Below are 15,400 nucleotides of genomic sequence, written 5' to 3'. Positions count from 1 at the left end.
TGACAAGGACTTAAATAATAAAATCAAACAGGCATACTACTCACTGTGGATTTACTTTCCCAAATTACCGTATTGTTGTGTTACACAAAACTTGTTACTTCGAATGTAAGTTGATTGAAAAAGTCTTTGAAAAAATTTAGATTCCTAAGAATTGTATACATAAACAGTAACACAGGCTTTTGGAGGCTCCCAACAAAATGAAATCTGCAACTCTATATTTTGTAGTCATGAAAAACTGAGAAAATCAGCATTTGGCTGAATTAATGAAAATTAAGCACAAATTATTCCCATGAAAGCTTAGAGGACTTATACAACAGATGTGCGTGCATAATTATTATGCAATCTCTAAGCTTTATCTTGGACAGATTGTCCCCAGTTTTGCTGGCAACTAGACGAGTGAACAAAAAATCAATTTATAGTATTAGTTTGTATATGGATATTTTCTGATCATTGTACATAAGCTATATGCCTTTTCGCATTAGAGGGGTAAAAAAAAAGTAATACACACTACCTTACCATTCAGCAGTAATGGACCACATTATGATTGGTGTAGAAAGGTTAAACTTGTCGTCGTGGATTAGACGTGACCAGTCACCCATGAGACTGGAAAGCATAGATTCATGATAAGTCCAAGTGTGTGTTAAATTGAACCCTAACCCTAACAAAGGTATTAGTTAAGTACAGCATTTTGCGGCTTAAAACATCGAAAATACCCATCAAGTCTGTGCAAATGAAATTGAGTTAGACCTTGGACCCAGGTACTATGGATAGCTCCATTTGTATCATCATTACCACACAGCAAAGTTCCAATTTTCATCCTCCTCCCCCCATTCCCAAATTCCTAAATCAAACTGGAAAACATCCAGTTCCCTTCTCATCTGAACCACCCTGGACATCTCCAGTTACTTCCTCCCCTTCATAAGCCACAGGAGAGTTTCCAGTTTTTTCCTACCCTTCATAGAACGTTCGAGGAAATTCAAACTTTCTTCCTCCCTTTCTTAACCAACTTAAATTCTCGGTCCTTACTTCCCTTCCTATTTAGTTAAAATTGTCCTGAACCTCTCTAGAACTCAGTTCTGTTACATGTCTTAGGCAAAGAGTGAAGTATCTATCCATGTTTGCCGACTTTGGTGGACAAATCAGGTTTGCTTAGTGTAGTAGTACAGTATAGTACAGTAAAGTGCGCTGGGCAAAACTTACAAAGAATTAACTTAAAAGGAAGATACATGAACTTAACTGACAACTTTTAATAAGGGGGTAAGGTTGTAGATGCAACACAGTATTAAGGTTGAATTAATATGGCATATATCCATGTATCCCCTTAGCCAATATGATGGATACTGAGGGCGTGCAGGAGGCAGTGCCTGTGATGCTTTCTTGCATATGAGATGCTGGGATGTCTCTTAGCAACTATGGTCTACCTCTGGTTTATCAGGCAACAACAGCACCTCCACTTTGACCAGCATTCAATTGTTACCTCCATAAACCAGTGGACCTCCTATTAAGTCCACATTGGAGTGGAGTACCAGGCTATGTTATTAGACGGATAATTATTGTGGACAAATAAGTTAAGGAATCTCTATGTGGCTTTAGAAAAATATTTTTCAGAATTTATTTCTTTTTCATTTTTCATTACTGGCCATCTTCGACTCGCCAGGACGACACACAGACACACACACACTCACTCACTCACTAACTCACTCACTCACCCTCTCTTTCTCTGTTTCTCTTAGTTAAAACCTTCAGAAAGTTTTCTCTCTCCCTCTTCTCTCTTTCCCTCTCTCTCTCGTAGTTAAAACCTTAAGAAAAGTTCTCTCTCTCTCTCTCTCTCTCTCTCTCTCTCTCTCTCTCTCTCTCTCTCTCTTCGTAGTTGTTAAACCTTTAAAAAGTTTCTCTCTCTCTCTCTCTCTCTCTCTCCCCTCTCTCTCTCTCTCTCTCTCTCTCTCTCCTTCCAAACTTTTCCGTTCACGGGACCATATTTTCACTTTTTCACACCGTTATTTTAAGTTTACTTTATTCATAAAATTTTTTATTTCAAATCATCGATTGCTACATACGAGCTGCCCTATGAGCAAGAGCCTGTGCTGGCGTAATTCCAGCTCAAACCAAAATCATACCCATTCAATAAGACAAACCTGGCATTTAATATTAAACAAAAATCAGATGATGAATTGAATGAGGTTTATAAGAATGTCATTCTGTGCAAATCCTAATTAGTCGACTATCTTACAGTCAATACAATCATTTGTATACAGACTTTATACTTAAATAACAAGTTAAATTTCTCTGACTTCAATAATTTTTTTATAATCTAAAAGTGGCATTTCTAGTAAAACATTTAAAACTCAGTCGTGTGCAAATTTTATTAACCTATTTTTATCTCAAATTTCTTGCTTTTAAGCTCTCTCTCTCTCTCGTCCTCTCTCTCTCTCTCTCTCTCTCTCTCTCTCTCTCTCTCTCTCTCTCATTATATAAATATATACATATTTTTTATCCATCCTTCAGTAATATCAGTGATTTTATGGATGAAATGACCGATGCATATTTTACTATATATAATATATCAACACTCGTATTCAACCCTTGGTTATTATCAACAGATTAACTTATGGGCTCATGTTTTATTCTACCAGATAAACGAATAAAACTCACCGATTATAATGACTGATTCCTGCACGTAGTGAGGGTTTGAGCAGCATCCTATACCTGGTTCTTGGTCCACTGTTTCCTGATTCCTGGTCCATAGTCATTGGTTTCTTGGTTCATGGTCACTTTTTTCCTGTTCCTAGTCCATAATTCGTGGTCTTTGCTTCTCTGGTCCCTTGTTCGTGGTTCCTGTCTCCTGGTCTTAGTTTCTGATTCCTGGTCCATGGTTCCCGTTGCCTGGTCTTAGTTCATGATTCGTGTTCCATGGTTCCTGATCCTTGGATCTTCTTGGTCCATGATCAATGGTTCCTGAATTCCGGTCCCTAGTTGGTGGTTCCGGTTTCTTGGTCCATGTCTCTGGTTCCTGTTTCCTGGTTCGTGGTTCCTAATCCCTTGCTCCCTGGTTCTTGACTCCTGGTACGTGGTCCTCGTTTCTCGGTTCCTGATTCTTATTTCTCGGTTCCTGTAACTGGTCCTTGTTTTTCGGTCCTGTTTTCTGGTCTATGGTTCCTGTTTCCTACAGGCGTTCAGATACATCTATGAAGTCGCATTGATACAAGCCAAGTCTTCAGTTAATCAAAAACTCGAATTTGTTAGATTAGAAAAATATTTAAATCTGAAATGACTGAAATATCCCTTATCTGGGTGATTCTTTTGCTATTTAAGACTTTTATAAATTAAGCGTTCTGATTTGCCAAAAATATCTCGTGTGTTTTTTTGTAATACGGGTAAATTCGTAAGGACTGTAATGATTCATTTCGATATTCAATTTAATTTACAAAGAATTTATTTAAATAAAAGTATTTAATAAGAAATTATTAGAATAAACTCGCCATCATGGCCCAGGTGATATTTTCCGATTTACTGAGACATATCTTAGTTCTCCTGGCCTTACAGCACAGTGATAAGACCAGTGTTCATGCATGGATTGGAGACATGGCCTCTCTAAGAAGAAAAGAGAAGGTAAGCTTTAGAGACAGAGATAGAATGCTGAGGTAGATTATGGGATTATTGCTGCTCGAGAGATTGGAAAATGACGAAATAAGAAGAAGAGCAGCAGGGTTAGTCAAGAATGATGACAGAGGCGTTAAGAGAGTCGCGACTGAGGTGGTATGGGCATGTGTTTGAGGATGGACGACGAGGTGGAGTGAAGAGGGCTCGCGAGGAACCTGTTCGAAGGAATGATCAAGAGGGAGACAGAGAGAGGATTAGATGGCGAGGTAAAGTGAAGAAAATATGTAGAGGTTTGGTTGAGGATGATGGCTTTGATAGATGGCAGTGGAGGAGAAGGCGCATCAGGCAACCGACCCCTTAATGTAGGGATAAAGGTGGGAAAGACGATATCTTAGGTGTAAGGGATTGAGTTTGTGAGAGAGAGAGAGAGAGAGAGAGAGAGAGAGAGAGAGAGAGAGAGAATGGGGTTGGGGGGGTGTGTATCTTACGACTCGACCGATTATCTCGGTACCTTGGCTTGTATCAAATCGAAGTTATGGATATATTGAAGCAATGTGAAGCGGCTTGTGGCCTATACTTGTGGTTTCATGCGAAGTCATGTCTGTAAAATAAAAATCTACATCAATTCATCAGAAATAATTAATAATCTACCATAAACACTTTGATATAAATGATTTCAGGTGGATGAGTCAACAAATAATATCATCAAGTTATCAGCCATGGGACAATGAAAATGACAAATTACTTGTAATGTTGCGTAAAAAAAAAAGGACCTGGGCTATGAAGACAATCATCCCATCACTGGTTTCAGAATGTCTTCCTTCATGACAAAACAGGAAAAATGTCTATCCTTCAACTAACAATAATTACTCCTACTACAGTTTCTGCTATCAAATTTCAGCTCTGAATGTATCTCTTTGTTCGGAATCTGTAGACAATTGACATAGTCTAACAAATGGCAAGCAGTGTCATTTCCTTCATAAAATACAGCTGATATTGTAATACCAAGTGCGTCAAGATTCAGCAGCATTTATCTAAACTACTTAATGTATTGGAATGAAAATGTTTGTATAATCATTACATTCTCATAAGGTATTTCTTCACATCAGCGGTGCTCAACCTTTTTAGGCCCATGCACCCTTTCACCATACGTCAGAATTTCATCCCAACACCCCCTTTCCTTTAAAATTTCCTGCCTCAAAAGGCGCATTCCAAATAATATGCAACAAAATACGAATCCAAACACACAATCTAGCGGAGAGAAACCCACATGACTACAGTACTACAGCGCAAGTCTAAAGAATATCATTTCATCTTAAAACATGAAATACAACACCATAGCTATTCACCTTCTAATAACAATTTACGATATATTTACATCGATTCAGCTTTGGCATTGTTACCAAAAAATTGAGCAAAGAACGCGTCCAAGCACTTATATATATGTATATATATATATATATATAATATATATATATATATAATATATATATATATATATATATATATATATATATATATATATATATATGCGAGATTCGATGGATAAATAATGCCACATCCTACCAGGAGGAGGTTTCTTTAATTAATATATTTTCGGTGACTAACACTTATAAATGCTTCTGCAATGGTCTCATGACTTTTTACAACAAATACGTTTTATGACCTGGACACAGCCATATTCTTGTAGTTCTTGTTTAAAATTCCATTCAGGTTCATGTCACTGGATTTTCCCCTTTAACTGCTTTCAAAACGCGTTATTCCTGACTAAATACTGACATTATTAAGTCACACAATATATCCTAGTTTTGCAGTCAGTCATAAAATTTCAAACACGTAATCCTACAAGGTACCTACTTCATACCAAACTGTTGTTCGGGTACACACAAGCACAAATATTTTCTTCTTATTTTCAGCGTTCACGTGATTCTGCAAGGTAATATGGTCGCTACTTCAAATCTAACTTGTTCGGGAACACACACAAGCAAAGATATTTTCTTATTATTTTCAGCGTTCTCAGTTAGCAACACAACCCTTCAGGCTTAACGTAGATTGCTAGTTAATATAGTAAATGCTTTGCTTAAAACACGTCATATTCGTATAAACCGTCAACACAACTGTGCAGGGGACCTCTTCAGACCGTTCTAAGTTATACTTTATAGCATTTTTCTTTCGTAAATTCTTCGTACAACTATTATTAAAACCATTGTTTGCTTAACTAATTCGCACTAAAGATGAAAGAAATAAAAATTACATTACCTTTATATGTCACGAGAACCTTCGGAAATAACAAAAGCAATATGGTAGATATCCGTTGTTTTTGACTTTTTTTATATATATCATTTGAACTCTTGAACGCCAAATCTGCCAGTACGAAAGGATATATACAGTATTAATACAAAATTCCTTTGTTACCCTGATATACGATGTAAATGGCACCAAATAAGTCGAATTTTACGACTTTTGCGACGGAAAGAAGCACTTCCGGTTACCTGTCCAGTCACTAGGGAACTAATTACGGTGGTGAGCTTTGTTGGCAGCTGGACTTATATTGTTAATTTATCCATTTTTATATATAATATATGGGCAAATACAATGAAAATGAAACTTATAAGAGACAATATATTGTCGCAAAGCAATGTTTCAGATTTCCAAACGAGTGTACGAGAGAATGAGAGCGCTTTGCCGAGGATTCTAACCTTACCTTACAGACCTTACAGTTCGTTCGGGTTGCCCCAGGTCCCTCAGTGTGAGGCACCTCAATAATGTCTACCAGAGAGTTGCTAGTACATCTTCCGGTATATTTTTGCATCTTCCAATATTGGATGGTCTGGGATGCAGATATTTGTCGAGCTTATTCTTAAACACATCTACGCTCACTCCTAATATATTCCTCCGATGAGCTGGCAACGCTTTGAATAGACGCTGCATTATCGATGCTGGTGCGTAGTGGATTAATGTCCTGTGTGCTTTCCTTATTTTTCCTGGTATAGTTTTGGGCACTATTAATCTATCTACCTCTGCTTGCTCTTTCTGATATTTTTAGTTCCATGATGTTTTCTGCTATTCCTTCTATCTGTTTCCATGCCTGAATTATCATGTAGCGTTCTCTTCTCCTTTCTAGATATATTTTAATTTTATTATTGTAGTCTTTCCCCAGTAGTCAAAGGTCCTTAACTTCTTCTATTCTAGCTGTAAAGGACCTTTGTACACTCTCTATTTGTGCAATATCCTTTTGATAGTGTGGGTACCATATCATATTGCAATATTCAAGTGGACTACGAACATATGTTTTATAAAGATAATCATGTGTTCAGCTTTTCTTTTTTTGAAGTGCCGTAACAACATTCACATTTTTGCTTTACATTTTGCCAAAAGAATTGCTATTTGATCATTGCATAACATGTTCCTATTCATCATCACACCAAGGTCTTTAACTGCTTCCTTATTTGTGATTGTCTCATTATTAGGTCCCCTATATGCATATAGCTTTCCTTCTCTGTCTCCATAATTTATTGATTCAAATTTCTCAGAGTTAAATACCATCCTATTTACCTCTGCCCAATCATATACTTCGTTAAGGTCTCTTTGTAAAGCGTTCCTATCTTCATCACAAGTAATTTCTCTACTTATTCTTGTGTCATCAGCGAAACTACTCACTACCGAATCCTTAACATTACTGTCTATGTCTTCAATCATAATAACAAACAGTATTGCAGCTAACACCGTACCTTGTGGCACATCGGATATTACCTTGGCTTCATCCGATTTCTCATCGTTTGCAATAACTATCTGTTTTCTGTTGTGTAAAAATTTTTTCTTTTTTTTTAACCATCTCCTACTTTATCCACGATATTGTGTTTTCTAATTTTCTTCGCTAATATATTATGGTCTACTTTGTCAAAAAGCTTTTGCAAAGTCTAGATAAACCACATCTGTTTTCATTTCCGCTTTTTCATATTTTTGAATATGTTCTCACGGTGGACTAACAATTGGGTTTGTGTACTTTTTCCGGGTACGAAACCATGTTGTCCTATATTAAACAGATTATTTTTTATTAAATGTTTCATAATATTTTTCTTCATTACCCTTTCATACACTTTCATTATATGTGACGTTAGACTCACAGGCCTATAATACTTGCCTCTAGTCTTGATCCACTTTTGAAAGTAGGGGTAATATATGCTAATTTATGCTCATCATAAATCTTGTCTGTATCTACACTTTGTCTTAATAATATTGCAAGTGGCTTTGCGATAGAATTAACTACTTTCTTTAACAAAATAGTAGGAATTCCATCAGGCCCTGCTGGAGCTCCATTTTTAATTTTTTCATTAATAGCCTGCACCATATCAGCTTCATTAATATCTATGTCTGCTAAATATTCACTATTTTCATCCCTTATTCTATATCATATCTTCATTATCATTCTAGAGGTGAATTCTCTCTTATATCGTTCTGCCAATATGTTGCAAATTTAAATTTCCTTTTTTTCATTCGTTAATCTCCCTTCAATTCTTAGAGGGCCAATTTCTATTCTTCTTTTATTCATCTTTTTCGCGAATGAGTATAATAGTTTGGGGTTTTTTTGTTTGATATTTATTAGGTTTTTTTTTTTCTTCCAAGTCCCATTTTTGCATTTTCTTTTGATTGTATAATCTTTTGTTCTACATTTTCTATCTTACTTTTAGTTCTATAACTTCCATGCATTTTTTTCTTTTGCAAGACCTTTTTTCCACTTTCTGATTTTCTGGAACAAGATCCTTCTGTCTCTTGGTATGCATGACTGATGTTTACTTTTCTTCTTCGGTATATATTTATCACTATTTTCTCTAATATTCTATATATATCTCCGTATTTACCCTTATGTCATCACTTACGAAAATGTTATCCCAATCTTTGTTTAATTCTTCATTTATTTCTGACCATTTTATATTTTTACTGTAGAAGTTGTATTTTCCATATCCTTCCCACTTTTTCATTTCTTGCTTATCTCTGTTTTCACTTGCTTTGGAATGGACTGTTAATTCTATGACATTATGGTCTGAAATACTCGCATCATAAACTATTATTTCTTTAACATAATTCATCTCGTTCACAATACTAGGTCTAAAGTATTTTCCTTTCTTGTTGGCAGGTGATTTATTTGTTGAATGTTGTATTCTAGTAGCATATCTAGATAGCTTTTCAATTGCCTCTTATCTTCTGCACTAACTATTACTCTCTTTTTTATATGTATAAGTACAACCACAATCTCCTATTCGTTCTTTCCAGTCTACGAAAGGAAAGTTGAAGTCTCCAGATAGGAGAATAGTCCAGTCTTGTGATTTCTACATATATCATCAAATTTTTCTATTATTAAATCAAACTCTTTAGTATTAGGAGGTCTATATATTACTATGTTCATTAATTTTTCAGATTCAAATTCTACCGCTATTAGTTCACATTCTGAGTTACTATATTTCTCATATATTTTTCCTTGTTTTTGTCTTTCCCATATATTGCGGTTCCCCCCTTGATTACTATTTTTTCTATCTGATCTATAAGTTTGGAACCCTTTTATTTGATCATCATTCCCAGTCTCTTGGGAATACCAGGTTTCACTTATATTCATTATATCTATTTTGTTTTCTTTTTCAATTTGGGTTAGTTCTTCTAAGTACTCTATTTTTCTTTTTGAGTTACTCGTAACTATGATGGTTTGCGTGTTTTCTCCTTCATTTAATATGGGTAGTAATAAGGATTTTCCAATGTCTCTTTCCTGTTCTGGTATGTTGTTCTTTTTTTCATTTCCGAAATTCTGACATTAAAAAATCCAACTTTTCCATAATATTTGATCTTCCTTTCCTTCATCATAATTATTCATTTTGTGTCTGAATCTGCAATTTTCTTCGTTTCTGCAATATCCTCTTGCATAATAAATACAGTTATTATCTCTTGAGTAGAATTTTGGAGCTGATGCTTTGAATTTTTTTGCTGACATCTCTGCATATCTCGTTGATGGCTTGCTTTTTTCTTTTACCTGATATTCTTTATTCCTCTCTTTATTTGTTTCTTTCTTATTTTGGATTTTATTACTTGATTGATTATTTATTTGATTATGATTCATGGCTACAGGGTGCATATAGTTTACATTTTTTGTCGAACTTACATCCTTAGTCCTTCTTTTAGGTTTTTGCATATTTTTTGGATGCAGATCTCTGCAATCATTCTCATAGCCATCTAGGTATGCACATTTACCATATATTTCATAGACATCGAAGCCGACATTTCAGTTCCATATTATCTCGAGTCCAGATATGCGATTTCCCTCACTTGACTTTTAGTTTATTCTTGGATCATAACCATTGCTTGACCGGTTCCTTATTTTATAAATGGACTTTCCTTGTTTTCTGAGTTTTTGTGTTTTTGTCTTGCTAGTGTTATTAAATCGCCTTCTCCAGGTTTGAAAAAGACATCGAAGATTCCTGGAATATCTCTCTATAGATAGATTCATTATCATTAAATACATTTCCCACCCCTACTTAACTGCGGATTTGTTTCTTCATAATCATTATTGCTAACGCAAGCCCTATCATACTTTTCAGTCGGGAATTTAGAGCACAATAAATGAGACAGTTGGATCCTTGCCACAGTACCTAGATCGAAAAGGGTTGTCTGGCTGTGTTGATCTTTGTTCATTCAAAGAGATCAGTTATCCATATCAAGTCACGTTTTCGTTTCACCACAGGTAATACTATACTTGCTAACCACCCTTCTTTGGCAATTATCGTCATTTTTCTACTACTAAACAACCTTCCTTTTTACCCCTCTTTTTCGGCCCGCCTCACGTCTAACGACCGACATTTATCTACTACCGCTCTAACTACCACTGAAGCTGTTACTTACTTATGCTTTGCTATCTCTAGAACTCATATATTTTCATCGATGCCTTTATTTTCTTCTATCGAATAATAAAAAATGGTATTTCACTCCACAGATTTTTTTTTTCGACGCTAATTATTTCGATTTCCCTTACTGGCTTATTTATCTCTGACTCTCCGGTTCTTTTTCTCCTACTGATTGATGGCGCCTCAGGGCTCAAAGGGGTTTGCAACCTCACCTGTTAACCCTATAACTTCACTTTTTCAACATACCATTTCACCTGCATATTCATATGATCATAAAAAAGGCTCACCTCATATTCTGAAATTTCATGTTTCCACCTGCAAAAAATATTCAAAATGACCTACGGGCTGCTCTATGAGCAAGAGCCCGTGCTAACGTAAAGCCAGCTTAATCTTCAAGAACATTGCCTACACTTACGGTAAATGTTCTGCTGTGGATCCCCAACCCCACAAAATACGTCCAAGAACCTCAGAATTTTCTGAGAAATTTAGTTTGAATTTTTGAAAAGTATACACCTTAGTTTTTTGAAAAAGTAAGCAAGTAAATGTTTAAGAATTACGCAGTGGCCGTCCAGCTCCAAAGGGTTTCCAATCCACAAGCTATTTTTGAAAGATGCAAAATTCTAGGTCCGCGACCACAACGCTCCTTCGAAAGACAGTTTCGCCCTAGCCAATGGTTAACCAAGCATATAAAGCCTAACAACAACAACAATATTGCCTAAGAACGTAAGAAAGACTAACCTGAAATGCCTTCTTGTTTACCAAAGTCATTTTTTTTTAATCTCGTGACCATTTGTTTACAAAAAACGTCCACTTCCAAAAGCCTTTATCCCACCTAGTGTTTAGAGCTACACTGAGTCTTCCAAAGGAAGGATAGGATTTGCTTTGACCAATCAGAGGCCTACACCATAAACAAAGTTTTTAACGCCTCCCTAATTGGCTGAAATAGTTGGTTTTGGCAAAAAGGCTTCTTAGACGACTTCCCATCGGCTGTTGAGGACGAATACCCATATTCAGAAATTTCTTTAAAGATTATTTTTACGAGATTAACAGGCAAATATATGGATATAGACGCGGCAAATAAAATACCAGGGAATATTCTTCAAAATCAATATAACAATGATTAAAAGTATGTAGTATTCACCTGTTTAATCGTAAAATGAAGATCCCGTCTGTAAAACCTTTTTTCATTTCAGAAGGTCCTGTAATTCACTCGATATGGAAGGCATCTAAATTTCTACCTTGCAATGCAGTGGTCAGCCAGTGCCTGTCTGGGGATTTGAGAAGAGGCTTGGGGTAGTATGCCTAGGGACTTCACCCATGAGGCTTTATAAGTTATATATTATGTATAACAAATTAACACAAATACGCATTGATGTATAACTGTAGAGTAAAAAGTTAGGATAAGCCATGTCATTTCCTATCATCAGGTTTAATACATTTTTGATTATGTATGTATTTATTTATTTTATTTTATTTATTTATTTATTTATTTATTTATTTATTTATTTATTTATTTATTTATTTATTTATTTATTTATTTATTTATTTGTTAATTTACCAGTTTTCTAATAACGGATTCCGCTTTTTGTATTTCCCGTTTACCTTCTGTTACTTCTTTCGAATGAACATCACAGCATTCTTTGAGAGCTAGAGTTTTAAGAAAATGGCCCCTGTGGTGTAGTTCCATATGAATAGGGTTCATGTTCTGAATAATAATAATAATAATAATAATAATAATAATAATAATAATAATAATAATAATAATAATAATAATAATAATAATAATAAGCAGTCCGCAGGACTGCAAGGACGTAGCCTCGGATACGACATCCACTAGGGATTGGGGGCCGTCCAATGTATTTCGCCGTGTTAGTACTTAAAATTCTTGTTCAGTAGGTAAAACTGCATAGAAAAACCGCAACTGCCATAGTCTAAGCCGCCGCGGATAAGTACCCTAGATCTACCTAATAATAATAATAATTAATAATAATAATAATAATAATATATACACAAAAAATTAGAATACAATCTACCTCTCCAGTATCCTCATTGAATATATTGTAGATATCAAACCCACTTTGTCAAAGATGATGTAAGGACAACGCTTATTCATAATTTTCTCTGTACATAATTCATCATTCGCGTTTTGTGTTTCTTACTTCCCCCTGAGAGAGCATTCAGCGGGCTTTCCGTCAGTGTATAAAGCTTGTATAACCACATATTGTGTACTTTTATATTTTGTATTTTATGTCTCTCAAGAAACACAAATCGGGTCTCGCCGACCCACTTTTACTCTCTCGCGGGTCGGTGACCACATTTCCGTCCGCATGCTGTATATTTATATTTCCCTTGACTGTAATAAAAATCAGTACACTTCTACCTGCCTCTTGTCCACCTCACAACTGGTGACCTCCCGGTTTGGACGGTGACCCAAGCGGTTTTGGCTCAGCCATTAAGGACTCACTACCGCCGCTCACCTTCAGAGATCTTTAACGGACTCATACGGCGCCTCAGTATAGATCTCTGAAAGCTCCTACCGTGGAAATAACCAACGCCTCTAACGGACTAAATACGGCATACCTGCCCAAGGTGTGTTTCAGGTAGCGTTTCCTCAAACGGTTTGGCCCGCCATTCACGACTCTGTCGAACCGTTTTTGTGAGAGAGGACAATGGGCGCAAACAGTACCTCGCGGGAAACCTCGCGGGAAACCCCGGGCCTCACCCCCGCCCCAGCGACTGGACTCTGACACAGCGGCCGCTCAAGCTGTCAAATTGCCCCCATTCACAACGGCTGACCCTCTTCCTGGTTCTTCCGAGCCGAAGGGCAATTCCGGATCGCGGGGCTCACAAACAAAGTGCTGCAGGCTGACCTCGTCGCAGCGGCTCTCCCGACAGAGGTGCTCGGCCGAATATCTAACTGGCTGACCGGTCGAGCACGAATCGGACTTGTCACGCTCGACGAGATAAAAGAAAGGCTCTTGACAGCCTATTCCGTGCCTATCGCTGAAAGGGCCGCCCGCGCCCATCGATCCTAGTCGCGAACCCCATGCGCGGCGCCGACACCCAATATGCCTGGGACACTGTGATGGGCCTCGTCCTCCGTCTGCCCGAAATAGGCCCCCGACGGAAAAACGGTAGAGATCAGCCTGAGCCGCGAAATATTCCTGCGGCAACTCGAGCCGACGTCCTGAAAGCAGCTGACCGACGCGTACACCCTAGAGGCGACGAACTACTAGAGAAGGCAAAGAAGCTGACGTTGTCAAACAATGCCGCGAAGCTCGCCGCCCCCCCCCGAATCCTCCGTGTGCCTGGCCGCAGAGAAGGAAGAAGACGACGACGACCCAACGCAAGAGATCGGCGCCGTATCCCAAGGGAAGTCCTCCCACACGCAGCGAGGGGAAAACTCCTGGTGCCGCTTCCACCGGAGGTTCGGGAGATTCGCCAGGAGTGCGAAAGCCCTTGCACCTTCCAACAGTCAAAAAAACGACGACGGCAAACAAAACCAAGGCCGCCCGTGGCAACGGCCGCGTCGGTAACCACACAGGCCCGTAGGGTTCTACGTTCCGCGACGCGATCTCCGGCCGGAGGATGTTGGTGGATACGGGGGCAATGCACTCGATATTCCCGCCGTCAGGAAAAGACCGTAGCCGCGAGCCCGACAAAACAACCTCCCTCGTCACCGCAAACGGGGTACCCCCATCCGTTCCTACGGCACGAAGCCCCTCGAGATATCCATCTTGGGGCGAAACTACGTCTGGGAATTCACAATCGCGGACGTCAGGATCCCGCTACTGGGGGTGGGGGCAGACTTCCTGGCGCAGACGGCCTCCTGGTGGACGTGGGCCGCAAACGCCTCCTCGACACGGGGGACATGCCTTTCCCTTCCACTAGCAGCAGGCCCACGGCGCCCCTACAATTTGTACCATCGCCCCCACAAATACGGCAACCTCCTGCAGGAGTTCCCCGAAGTCTTCAAGCCGGAACTTCGTCAGGCGGCAGGGACGCCGCCCAAGCACGGGATATTCCACCACATAGCCACCACAGGCCCCCCGACACACGCGAAGTTCGACGACTCCCTCCAGGCCGCCTCCAGGAGGCGAAGCAGGCGTTCTCGGAGATGGAACGAATGGGCATCTGCAAGAAAGCATCGAGCCCTTGGGCGTCGCCCCTGCACATGGTACAGAAACCTGACGGCACCTGGAGGCCCTGCGGAGACTACAGAAGACTCAACCTCGCTACAATCCCCGACCAATACCCCTTGCCAAACATGCAGGATTTGACAGGGGCCCTTCATTGGGGATGGGCGAAGGTCTTCACAAAAATGGACCTCTTAAAAATCCTATTTCCAGGTTCCAGTGCACCCCGAGGATGTCCCCAAGACTGCCATCATCACGCCTTTTGGCTCCTTCGTTTTCCATTACTCAACCTTCGGCCTGAGGAATGCAGGGGCCACCTTCCTAGCGCCTGATGGACAGCATCCTGGGGGACCTGCCCTTCTGCGTCTGCTACGTCGACGATATCTTGATTTTTTCCCAGGTCCTTGGAGGAGCACCTACATCACGTCCGAGCGGTCCTGAAGCGCCTGCAGGAAAACGGGCTGGTCGTCCGTTTCGACAAATGCACCTTCGGCGCCGAGAAGGTGGACTTCCTGGACGGACGAGATCTCCGCGACGGGCGTGCGCCCCATGGCTCGAAGGTAGGCGTGGTGCAGAAGTTCCCAACACCAACCACGGTCAAGTCCCTGCAGGAGTTCATCGGAATGGTCAATTACTACCGCCGATTCATCCCCGCCGCCGCCCGCACATGTCTCCTCTAACACAGGTCCTGAAGGGGAAACCAAAGGCCCTAACGTGGGAGGCCGAACAAGAGAAGGCTTTCAACGAGACGAAGAGGGCCCTCGCCAGAGCGGC

The sequence above is a fragment of the Macrobrachium nipponense genome, chromosome 26 (genome assembly GCF_015104395.2).
Source record: "Macrobrachium nipponense isolate FS-2020 chromosome 26, ASM1510439v2, whole genome shotgun sequence".
NCBI classification, from domain to species: domain Eukaryota; kingdom Metazoa; phylum Arthropoda; class Malacostraca; order Decapoda; family Palaemonidae; genus Macrobrachium; species Macrobrachium nipponense.
This window is presented reverse-complemented; position numbering follows the sequence as displayed.